Here is a 13,562-nt window from a genome sequence, read left to right on the forward strand (position 1 = left end):
TGAATAAATGTTCAAACCTTGTTTTTTGACACCCAATTGTATTATATTGTGTACATTTTTTCTCAATTGGAAACCATAAAGGTTTCTTCAGATTGCATTGGACCCCCCACGGTGCTCTGCATGAGAACAATTAACAGGTTGTTTGCTTTTCGATAACTAATTGTCGTATAATTAGCCACAGCTTGAGCTGAGAGTTAATTAATTTTGTAGCATACCGTTGGAATGAGATAGTTGCCCATGCAACACTGTCCTGCAGACAAAACCTAATTTCAAGTTTGCATAGTGCGACCATTTGTCCTCATCAACAATAAAAACAGAAGTTGCTGGAAAAGCTCAGCAGAACTGAGGAAGGGTCACCGGACCCGAAATGTTAATTTTGATTTTTTCTTCACAGATGCTGCCAGACCTGCTGAGCGTTTCCAGCAACTTCTGTTTTTGTTCCTCATTTACAGCATTCACAGTTCTTTCGGTTTTTATTTTGTCCTCATCAGCTGTCAAGAACGAGGTATTTAAATAGCTGTTTATCTTTGGTATTGTTTGTACATGATAGATGACTATAACTTAAACATTGGCATTTGTTTTGCAGAGATGGGAGGTAGCCTTCAATGCATAAGTTCAGGAAGGACAAACAAAGAAAGTTTACCTTTGTCACAGTCACATTGCCTTGCTTGCATTGAGGTTCACTGGAACACTGGAAATGTTATTATGGGATAAGACTGTTTATTGAAATGGCAAGCAACTGGTAGGTTGGTGTCATTCCTATGAAGAGAGCAGAGATATTCTGCAAAGCAGTCACCTGGTCAGAGTTTGATTTTGCCAATGTAAAGGAGACAGCATTGTGAACAGTGATTGCAGGGGTCTAGATTGAAAGAAATACAAAATGTTGCTTCACCTTCTGTGATTACATGGGAATGTGGTATTGGGAAAGGGGTAGGATTACTGTATCTGAGTATGGCAGAGGGTACAGTTCCTGTGGACAGTAAAGGCAAAAGGAAGATGTGTTTGGTGGTGGTATCCTGCTGGAGGTTCTACAAATAGCAGAGGATGATCCTGATGGAGTGGAAACTTTGGGTGAAATCTTATAGGGATCAGAGTGACATGGGCTGTGGCTAGATGTGTGACAGAATTGGGTGACAATTGCATCTCGTTGTTGAGAATAACTCAAACCAACTTTAATGCCTTTCACAAGCAGCACGGCACGATCCTCACAAGGCAGCAGCAAGTTGCAAATTGACAGCAGTTATTAGTAAACGTCTTGTTAACAGACCATCGGTACCTGCTGCAAGTTTTCCTGTCTATCACTTATCATGCTGATTTGGAAATTTATCACTGTTCCTTCACTGTCGCTGGGTCAATATCCTGGAGGTCCTTCATGTCTTAACATTTTTCTGCCCAGTGGTTTTCCTTTACGGAATGAGAGAGAGTTAGATATTTATGGGGATAAAATGGTTGGCAGAGTTATTACTGTTGGTAGAGGTAGAGGTGCCCCCAAGTGAGTGAGTGGGTAATGCCAAGGGCATGCAGGGCATATTCCATAATTGCCCAGATGCAGTTAAGAATCAACCACATTGCAGTGGGTCTGGAGTCACATGTAGTCCAGACAAGGTAAGGATGTCAGTTTTCTTCTCTAAAGGACATTAGTGAACCAGATGGGTTTTTTCGACAATTGACAATGGATTCATATTCATCATTATATTCTTATTTCCAGGTTTTTCCCCTTATTGAACTCAAATTCCAAATTGAATTCATGGTGGGATTTGAACCCACGAACCCCAGAAAATTACCTGGTTCTCTGGATAACAGTCTGGTGATAATGCCACTAGGCCATCACCTCCCAATGTCATGTCTGATTCACTAACATAGCTGAATTTGTTTGAGGAGATTATGAATGTACTAGATAAGAATGTTATTAATATGGACATCCAAAGGCTACTTGATAGAATTCTACGCAAGGAACTTGTTTTGACAAGTTTGACAAATTTGTTTTGACACAGAAAAAGGCCATTTGGTGTATTTGCACCAGCTCACTGAATGAGCATTATAATAATGACAATCTCCTGCCTTTTCCAAGAGCCCTTGGTATTGTTCTGTTTAAATAATCATTTAATACTCTCTTAAATACCTTGATTGAACTTCCCACCACCACAAATCCATGCAAGGAATTGGAGGCAACCTTGTGACGCAGGGAGGTAATTGGTCAGAGAATGTAGATGATACCTGTGTACTCCACTTGAAAGTAACTACTGGTGTCTCCCACTGTGCTATACTGAGGCCTCAACCTTTTTATATCTGTCAGTTATTCGGATGAAGGAATATTTGCTGATGTCATTATACTAGGTTTCACAGGGATGTTTAGAGGGGAGCAGAAAGCTACAGAGACAAAATGACAGGCTAAGGAAGTCATTGAAACTGTGGCTGTTGCAGTTCAATATGGAAGTGCCGGGTCATCCATTTTGGACCAAAGAAATAGCAGGGAATTTATAAAAAGGTGTGAATCTATGAATTATAAAACAGGAGAGAGAATTGACAGATCCTGTATAGAAATCACTATAAATTTGAATGGAATAAAATGTAATTTAAAATACTAATGGAATCTTAGTATTCGTCTGGTGACTGGGTGGTTCTGACTAGCGGGTGTACTGGTTACTGTGGATGAAAGTTGTGTAACGGTTGTATAATGCTCTAGTTAGACCACATCTTTTACTCAAAATTAAATTTTACAATCCTGTCCTGGTTCTCAAGCATTCTTTAATGTGCATTCTCCTGCATTTGTCAGTCACTTGTTTGAGCCTGTACCCTTTGTGTTTGGTGTTCTTCATGACTCACTCCTTTTACATCCAATGCTCTGGTGTCTTCACTTGCTCAAATATCGGTTATTTGTAGCAAGCCCAAAGATCAAATGGAAAACTCTTGATACAGCATTCCTGATGTTATCATATGAGTTTGTGCAATTTAAAAAAGCAATTGAATAAACATTTCACAAGATAATGACTTGGTAAATGTATTTGACCATTTATAGTCTAACAAGAAATGAATAAGCGAACAGATGTAATGGCAGGTAGAGGCTTAACTGCCTTTCCTTCAAGTAGGGGCAAACAACATTTACTTCGCTTCCACTGAACTGTAGTATAGATCTGTATATTAATCTTATGTAGATCTAGCAGCCAATCATCAACGGAATTTCGCTGCCTATGTATCTCATTCTGACAGACACACACACAGCAACCTGGAATTGCCTGCAAGCCCTTAAATCAGCGCTTTTATGGAGAAGGGAAAGTTTTTCTCCAGCCCCTTCAATTCCTGAACCTAACTGATTCCCAATGGTCAGGCTAATTTTAATAATTTTGACAATCTCCAATGTGATTCCTAATTCATGTCTGCCTGGGAAAGTATTGGAAATTGCTGCTAAAAACCTTGGGAGCCTGCAGCGGTGTATGTTGGTCAGATAGACCTGGGATAACTGAAATGATTCTTATATAATAAAACAAAGAACTATGGATGCTGGAAATCTGAAACAAAAACACAAATTGCTTGAGAAACTGAGCAGACCTGACAGCATCTGTGGAGAGAAAACAGAATTAACGTTTCACTGACCATTCTTCACTGGACCCAAAATGTTAACTCTACTTTCTCTCCATTGATATTGCCAGACCTGCTGAGTTTCTCTAGAAATTTCTGTTTTTGAAATAATGGCTAGCTTTTGAAAAAAAAATCTACACAGAATTCAATTGGTTATGGTTCTAAATTTGCTGTCAACCCCATCGCAATCCAACACCACCAATGAAGCACTGCATTTTCAGTACCGCCATTCCATAGTACAAATTATAGAAATGTTACATCATTGCAATACACTCATCCCGTACTTTGACTGACACATTAAGCATTAATCTCATTTCCAGCAGGAAATCCCAGAGAGCTGATATCACCTAAAGGAAAAATATGTCCCAGTTTCTATGTTAAAAAGCTATTCAGTAGAAATAACCTGGGCCATTTTTTGTGACCCAACTCAAACCACAACAGAATAATTATAACCACATCATATTCAGGACAGAAATACTTCAATGGGCTTCCTTTTTTTTAGTAGAATTTTAGTAGACTGACAGCCACAAGACTGAGTGAATTATCTGACCATATCATATCAAATGCATTACATTAATTGCTGTTCCTGCCTACATGATAAGCATCAAGTTCGACTTCTGGTCCATTTTACCAAGCGCCGTTTCCAGAACAAATCAACCACTCATCACTCATCTGGTATCTGTTACTGCTTCCCATATATCTCCTCCAACCTCAGAAGCCTGCTGTACAGCTGGAATAAGCTAGCTCCTGCCAGCTGTCCTGCTCATTGCTGGGGACTCAGGAGACATACAGAGAAGGGGTAGTTGACACCACATTTCTCCAACAGGAACCTGGTCGAAAGGATGAAGCAGAGGAGAACTGTTCTCTGCCCAGAGAACTGGCAGAGGAGGCTATGACACCAAGAAACAAGGTCCTTAACCAGCTTTAACCACCATCAATTGGCCCGGTGAAAATCTGGTCATTCGGCCTGTTTAAAGCATAAAAGGTGGAGCAAAATGATACAATGTTAACATGTCTGGCCGGACTTTTCACCCAGTCTTGCTGCACATCTTGCCATAGCCCCATTGCTCAGGCCTCTAAAAGATTCTACCTTCTCTTGTCATATTTCTCCCTACCTAGATTTTCTAAGTTTGAGTGCCACTGTATTGGTGGCTGATGAGGTTTGAAACTACATTAATTCTAACAATACAACACAGTGCTGTTCTTCTTTTGTGAACCATAATAAATTTACTTGACAATGTTGTAGCTTGGACAATGCTGGCTCATTACCTAGTACTGGAAACACCACTGTACTAGTAACCTAAATATGGAGCAGCACAATACGATAATTGAGATACAATAGAGGTCATGAATTTGTTTATTTCCAAAATGATGGTTTACCTTTGTGAAGTTTGACACATTCACATATTTGGAGAATTATAGGTTTACAAAGATGCATATTTTTGTCAAGCCTTTTATTTATTCTTCCTTGTGAAACAGCTGTTGCTAGTAAATCTGACATTTGGTGCCCATTCCAAATTGCTGTAAAGTTGGTGATGGTGAGCCATTTTTTGGACCACTGTAGTCCATATGGTGTAGGCGCACCAACAGAGATATTTGAAAGGGAGTTACTTGGACTATATCATCATTCCTTCACCATTTCCAGGTCAAAATCCTAGAACTCCCTTTCAAATGTCTCTTTTGGAGTACCTATACCATATCGACTATTGTGGTCCAAGAAGATGGCTCACCATCACCAACTTTAGAGCAATTCGGAATGGGTAACAAATGTTGTGACTTGGTGGGGAACTTGCAGGTGGTGATGTTTTTATGCATCTGCTGACCTTGTTCTTCCTAGTGGTAGAGGTCATGAGTTTGTGGCATTGGTGAATTTCCACAGGACATTAGGTGCTAATATGGGTCAGTGTTGAGAGAGCAAACATTTTGGTTGGTAGATGAGGTGCTGATCAAGCAGGTTGCTTTGCCCTAGATGATGTAAACATCTTGAATGTTGTCAGAGCCTCATTCATTCAAGGCAAGAGGATGACGCAACACTGCCTTTATGGTTGTATTCAGAACATGCTGTTAATATTGTTCTTTATAATTGCAGCCTCTGAATCATCCTGATAATACTTATACATTCTTCTTCAGTTATTCAATCACTTATTTCTCTTAGCAATGACATACAGCTCATGCAAAGACATTTGTTTCCCTTATTATAATTTACATGATTACACAGCACCATCACCCCTGACTACATTGCATCAATCATCACAACATTAACTACACTTTAAAGGTACTTCATCAGCTGTAAGCATTTTAGGACACTTTATGGTAATGAAAAACACAAGGCAAATTTTGTTCAGTCTTTTGCTTGACTGTGTTAGTGTGAACATTGAAGCTTGAGTAGAAGACTAGCTAGCAATAAGATCCAATAGGATCTTCACATGGGACCTTTCAGTTTACAAAAGCATTTTCTGCATCAGTGGACTAAATCATTTAGTTAGTCATTGTGCTTTCCATAATAAATCACAAAATATTGTGACTATGCTTTTATAATTGGGAACTAATAGCCTACTCACTTGGGGAATGGCTGTATCGGTTTCCTGGTCATATTGTAAGCACAGATCCCAAGCATATCTACATTCACTTGCTCTGTCTGTCTCATCAGCTGCCTCAGCCAAATGATGTGAAGAGAAATAACTCAGGCAGGTGCATTCTATACTTCTTGCGTTAATGGATCAAAGTGGTGAATGATGAACACAGCAGGCCAGGCAGCATCAGAGGAGCAGGATAGCTGACGTTTCAGAAGAATTTTCTGCAGAAGGGTCCAGACCCGAAACATCAGCTATCCTGCTCCTCTGATGCTGCCTGGCCTGCTGTGTTCATCCATCTCCACACCTTGTTATCTCAGACTCCAGCATTGGCAGTTCCTACTATCTCAAAGTGGTGAATGAGTTGTCTATCCTATTAGAAGAGCAGTAATGTAAAAGTCTCCTCTACATCAAGAGAACAATGGTGCATTGGGTGACTGCTTTCCAGAGAACACTAATGTTTAGACCACAACCACGACTAAAATTCAGGTTGCTTGTTGTTTGATTTCCCCACCTTGCTCCCACTCTGACCTTTCCTTTCTGTGACTTGCCGCAGTTTTCCAGTGAGGTTCACAAGCTTAGGAAACAACACCTTATCTTTCCACTCAGCACTGTCCAACATCCTCAGCATTATGTTCAACAACTTAAGATCAGAATCTGAACAGTTAGAATCCCCATAATGTGGAAGCAGGCCATTCAGCTCATCGAGTCCATACTGGCCCTCTGAAGAGCATCCCACCCAGATCCATCCCATCCCTGTAACCCTGCATTTCCTGTGGCTAACCCACCTACCCTGCGCATCATCCCTGGACTCTTTGGGCAATTTAGCATGGCCAACTTACCTAACCTGTACATCTTTGGACTGTGGGAGGAAACCAGAGCACCCGGAGGAAACTCCACACAGACAGTCACCCAAGGCTGGGATCAAACCCAGGTTCCTGGTGCTGTTACGCAGCAGTGCTAACCACTGTGCCACCCCTCATGTTGTATATATCTTTTTTCTTTTGTTTTGCTGGGTTGGGTCTTGTCATATTTCTTTCTTTGTTTCTTCATATTACTGTACATTCAGATGGTCAGACCAATTTCTGATTCTTTAACACTGTCTCTGGTTGATGCATATTGGAATGTTTTGTTGTTTAGTCCCTCTTGGTATCTACACTATCATCGGCCTTCTCTTTCGTTCTTCCAGCTACCACCCGAATCCACCATTTCAACCCCTTTCCACATGCTTAAAACTCTGAGATTTATCTTTCTTCTCTTTAATGAAAGGCTATTTGACCTGAAATGTCAACTCTGTTTCTCAACACAGATGCTAGCTGACATACTGAGTATTTCTATCACTTTCTGTAATTTTTTATTTGAGTTGTCATGTAGTCTGATTCAGAGTACTAATATCACCAATGTACATGAACATGTCGTCCTGGGCTCTTGCTAGAATGATATCCACTTGCTGTTGGGATGTAGTAAATATTTTTATCATCCCAGAAGACAACAGTTAATTAATAAAGCTTCCCTGATACAGCAAACACAGGCTGTAAATGGTCTTGTCATTTAGCAACTTGTATCTAGTTTGGAGTTCTCAATTATTTTCTGCCCTACCCACTCAGCTTCCTAAAGACCATCTCCATGCAAGGTTCTATTTATCAGTTTGTTTCAGGTTATGTGCTTTACAATAACTTATATTAAATCACCAAAGTCTTGTCTTCATTAAGGCTTTGCACCATCAGCAATGCACACAAATTTTGTGATAGCTATATGACTTTTAAATCCCAGGAAGAATTGCAAGAGTGGGATGCCTCAACAAAAGAGGGACTGACCTGCTGGAGTTTCCAGTTCATCTAATTACCACAATGAGTGTGCCCTCAGTAGCAGGAATGCCACTTTGAGAGTTTGCCAATGTGCAGGGAAAATGTGCATGCTTTTACGGGGTTTAGCAACAAGACTCCTATGCAATATCTTATTGAAAACCTTTTGAGAATCTGTCTATGCTGCTTGTGTGGCATCAAGTTTGTCAAAGCATTCTATTGTTTCCTTAAAAAAAAAACCTCAGTCATGACTTGCTTTTTTCTACAGTTCTGGCTGGCAATGCTTTAACTAATTACACTCTCACCGATGAAAATTAATTTTATCCTTATAAATTATCTCAACAAGCATACCCAATTAAACCAACAACTCTAAACTTATTGTGTTTATCATTTTCTTCCTTTTTGAATTAATGTGTTACATACTGGTCATCCTCCAGTTTTCCCAAAACAAAAGTTATTCGAAGAATTTTGGTCAAAGCCTTTGTTAATTCCATTCTGACTTTCTCAGCATTTTATGCTACATGCAAGCAGAAGAAGTTACACTGTAGGTTGTTGTGAATATTTAGTTCACAGTTCAAGTATTTTGGTACATTTATTTTTAGTTTTAGGAATTAAAGTTAAATTGTAGAAAATGGGAGAAATGCAATTAAAACAAGCACTGAACCTCTTCATTTAGAAGATTGAGGGTAGCTGGTTATACAGAGTGAAAGAGCTAGAGATGAGATCTCTGCAATGTTTTCAAGAATAAATGAAGTCCAGAGAGTTTTTCTTTGTTTTTGGAGATAGAGTAAAGTAAGTTTAAAAGCATTCAGTAAACTCTGAAAAGTATGAATCCATTTACTTTATCAGTTTAAATGTAAATGTGGGATATTTAATCTAAAGATCAGTTTCAAGACAGCCCATAGCAGGCTACGTTGTCATAAATATGGGTCAAGCAGAGGAAGGTACTTTGGTTTCAATTTCTCTGCTGGTTAACACGACTGGCAGAGGCATGTGACTTCGGTTCAACCCCTAATGAGATGCTGAGATGTGGAGTTAATGATGTAACCGTGCAAAAGCACCTATTAGTGGAAGCCCAACTGGACTTCAAACAAGCAGTACAACTGGCTTTATTATTGGAAAATGTGGCAGGTTGAGCATATGAGTTAACCGAAAGAACTGCGGATACTGTAAATCAGGAACAAAAACAAGGTTGCTGGAAAAGCTCAGCAGGTCTGGCAGCATTTGTGAAGGAAAAAACATAGTTAACGTTTCGGGACCTGTGACAGCTCTGAGGAAGGGTCATCAGACCCAAAACATTAACCCTGTTTTTTCCTTCACAGACGCTGCCAGACCTGCTGAGCTTTTCCAGCAAATTTGATTTTGTTGTTGTTGTTGTTGTTGAGCATATGAGTTGCAGGGTATTCCAATGGAAGTGGACATCCTCACCAGTCTGACTGAGCTTGGGGAACATCACTTGAGTAAAATCAATTGCATAGCCTCACTCAAGGCAGCACAGTAGCTCATTGGCGAGAGGCAGCAGGGACCCAGGTTTGATTCCACCCTCAGGCGACTGTGTGTGTGAGGTTTGCACATTCTCCCCATGTCTGCGTAGGTTTCCTCCGGGTGCTCCGGTTTCCTCCCACAGTCCAAAGATGTGCAGGTTAGGTGGATTGGCCATGCTAAATTGCCCACAGTGTTCAGGGATGCCTAGATTAGGGAGATGGTTCTGGGTGGAATGCTCTGAGGGTTGGTGTGGACTTGTTGGGCTTAAGGGCCTGTTTCCACACTGAAGGGATTCTATGATGATATCCTGGACAGAGGGACTCTAGGTCAGCCCACAGCAAAACTACAAAACAAAGCCAAGCCTTGGTCAAATGGTTAAAATTTTCTTCAGGATCCAAGCAGCAAACCATTGTAGTTTGCTGCTGATATGTGAACTCAAAACAGCAAAAGAATCCCATTTGACCTAAACTGAGTAAGAGGACTCATAAGCAGATATCCAGGAGAGTATACACCCTGGAAATTCATCTACATCTGGTTTGGAACAGTTAAATTGCTTAGCAACGTCCAAATCAGAACGAATCAAAATAAATGTCTGGTTAAATGGGAATTGATACCAGCGCATTTCTTTAACAAAATTCACTCTGGACTCCAACCTTTAGGTTTGCTCAATACATCGGCTACACTAAGAACCTATACTGGAGCCCCTTTACAGATAAAGGGTACAACTTCGGTTTCGGTCTCTTATGAGAAACAGCTGCTTCAGTTACCACTGATTGTAGGAAAAGGCATGGGCCGAAGCTTGATGGGGCAAAATTGGTTGAGAAAGATTCACCTAAATTGGCTCAACATTTTTCAATTAGAAAATGGCTTCCTGAGTGAATTCCTAATTAAATATCTGGAAAATTTTCAGGAAGGTCGAGGGACAAGGGAAGGAGCCAGGACCACCTTGCATGTTGACCAGAGCAATTCCACAATTCTGCAAGGCCTGGCCAGTGCCATTTGTCTTAAGGGCAAAAGCAGATGCAGAAATCAGAAGGCTGCAAAGCGAAGGAATCATCAATACAGTCCAGTTTGCGGAATAGGCAGCACTGCCCGACCAGACAGTTCGCTTTTGTGGCGATTTTGAACAAAGGTAGACTGTTTGTCGCAGCTGGATAAATACCCAATCCCTCATATAACGGATTCATATGCAAAGCTGTGGGGGGTGGTGGTGCCATCTTTCACAAAGCTGGACATGAGCCATGTGTACTTGCAATTGTGGTTAGATGATGATTCCCAGAAGTATGCTACAATTAATACCCTGGCGGTTTGTAACAATATATGAGACAGCTATTTGGGGTATTGTCAGCCTGTGCAATTTTTCAGTGGATGATGGAGAACATTTTACAAGGTCTACACCAGGTTACCATTTTTTTGGATGACATGCTACTAACAGGGAAGACCAATAAGGAGTACTTATTGAGAAATTGGACATAGTCCTTAGACATTTCTCCCAGGTGGGTGTACACCTTAGCAGGCAAAATGTGTGTTTCAGGCACCCCAAGTAACCTACTTGGACTACGTAGTCGATAAGTCCGCGTTACACCGTTTGGGAGATAAAGTGAGGGCAATCAAAGGTGCTCCGATTGCCACATCTGTACCGGAGCTTAGGTCTTTCCATGCACTGGTGAACTATTATGGAAAGTTCATCCTTGCATCAACTCTTAAAGGATCAGCCTTGGAAATGGTCACATAGCCAAGCCATAGCTTTTAAGGATGTGAAGAAACAGCTACCATCCTCTAAGGTGTTGGCACACTATGTTCCCAAGTGAGATCTGGTATTGACATGTGATGCCTCCCTATATGGCATCAGGATAGTATTAGCCCATAGGTGGCCCAATGGACATGAACACCCAATAGCATATATGTCCAGGACTTTGGTTAATGCAGAGCGTAAATATGCCCAAATAGAGAAGGAAGGGTTGGCGTCGGGAAGTTCCACCAATGCCTTTATAGATATAAATCTGTAAATGTAACGGAGCACAAACCCCTACTAGGTCTACTTAAAGAGGACACCCCAGTGCCACCCTCAGCTTCAGCCGGATCAGCTGTGGGCTGTAATACTAAGTGTGTATAATTACAAGTTGGAAAACCGTCCAGGTGGCCAAGTAGCAAATGCGGATGCATTGATCTATTTCCTGCAAGAAGTTAGACCACCAGTGGTACCGCCACTGAAAGAGTCCATAATGTTTTTAAATTTTCCTGGACACATTTCCCGTCACAGCTGACAATATCATACTTTAGAAACAGAAATATCCAGTCCTACCAAAACTGAAACAGCTCGTGGTTATGGGGTAAGCCAAAGCGTTGTCACAACCAAAACTGAAATCAAAATTGAAGACAGCATATTATTATGGGGAGCAAGAATGTTGTCCTGAGCAAAGGTTGCCACCAGAAACTGGCTGAACTCTATCAGGGTCAGCCAGTGGTTTCCAAAATGAAGACGTTGCCAAGAAGTTTTGTCCGGTGGCCAGATGGAATGCAGACACAGCCGCATTGGTGGGGCAGTGCGCAGAGTGCTAACAAGGACAAAAATTACACAAGTAGCTCTCACACAATCATGGGAATGGCTGGGTAAACCCTGGACTCGGTTACACATCGACTATGCCTAGTTCATGGGCTCAATGTTCTTAGTCATTGTGGACTCACACTCAACGTGTCTGGATGCACATAGAGTTAATTCATCAAACACAGGGATGCCAATAGAAAAACTATGTGCGTTTTTGCAATGCACGGACTCCCAGAAATGTTAGTCATAGATAATGGGCCATCATTTACCAGCAGGGAATTTGAGTATTTCCCAAAGTCGGATGGTATTCGCCATATAAGGATAGCTGCATGCCATTCATCAACTAATGGTTTGGCAGAAAGGGCAGTCCAAACTTTGAAGGCAAGCTTAAACAAACAGCCTGCAGCTTCACTAAATACCAAACAGTTCCAGTTCCTATTTGATTATAGGATTATCTCTCATGCTCCAGCAGAGTTGCTAATGGGGAGAAGACACAGCCGTGTTGGGCATATTTACGATCTGCATTAACCAAAGTCCTGGACATATATACTATTGGGTGTTCATCTCCATTGGGCCACCTATAGGCTAATACTACCCCGATGCCATATGGGGAGGCATCACATATCAATACCAGATCTCACTTGGGAACATAGTGTGCCAACACTGTAGAAGATGATAGCTGTTTCTTCACATCCTTAAAAGCTATGGCTTGGCTATGTGACCATTTCCAAGGCTGACCCTCTAAGAGTTGATGCAAGGATGGATGGCAGTTTGTGTATGAACTTTCCATAATAGTTCACCAGTGCATGGAAAGACCTAAGCTCCGGTACAGATGTGGCAATCAGAGCACCTTTGATTGACCTCACTTTATCTCCCAACCGGTGTAATGCGGTCTTATCAACTACGTAGTCCAAGTAGGTTACTTGGGGTGCCTGAAACACACATTTTGCCTGCTGAGGTGTACACCCACCTGGGAGAAATGTCTAAGGACTATGTGCAATTTCTCAATAAGTGCTCCTTATGGTCTTCCCTGATAGTAGCACGTCATCCAGAAAAATGGTAACCTGGGGTAGACCTTGTAAAATGTTCTCCACTGAAAAATTGCACAGGCTGACAATACCCCATATATTGGTACAAACCGTCAGGGTATTAATTGTAGCATACTTCTGGGAATCCTCATCTAACCACAATTGCAAATACACATGGCTCATGTCCAGCTTCGTGAAGGACAGCACTCCCACCCCCCACAGCTTTGCATATGAATCCGCTATACGAGGGATTGGGAAGTTATCCAGCTGTGAAATCTGATCTTCTAAATCTGTCCTGGGGTGAGGATGAAATGGCATCAGGAGTGCAAATGCCAGACACAAGGCTCCGCGAAGTTAGAAAGACAGTTTACTTCAGTGTACAGAGTTTGCTGTAGGAACCACAGGAATGGCCCTGCATGGGTAAGAGGCATAGTTGACATGAGGTCAGGTCCAGTGACATATAAAGTTCGGATAAGTGCGATGGTCCTGACCCACCATGTTGACCATATGAAAGCTGCAAACTCACAGATATAATAGTGCCCAG

The 13,562-nt window shown here is 41.3% G+C and overlaps 2 long non-coding RNA genes across 2 annotated transcripts in view; one reads left to right on the plus strand and one right to left on the minus strand.

The window, feature by feature from the left end:
- Nucleotides 1-13,562, plus strand: part of LOC125483030 — a 54,207-nt gene that overhangs the window by 39,821 nt on the left and 824 nt on the right. The window lies entirely within an intron of this gene.
- Nucleotides 1-13,562, minus strand: part of LOC125483031 — a 72,755-nt gene that overhangs the window by 31,121 nt on the left and 28,072 nt on the right. The window lies entirely within an intron of this gene.

This window comes from Rhincodon typus, chromosome 4 (genome assembly GCF_021869965.1).
Source record: "Rhincodon typus isolate 14 chromosome 4, sRhiTyp1.1, whole genome shotgun sequence".
Lineage (NCBI taxonomy): Eukaryota > Metazoa > Chordata > Chondrichthyes > Orectolobiformes > Rhincodontidae > Rhincodon > Rhincodon typus.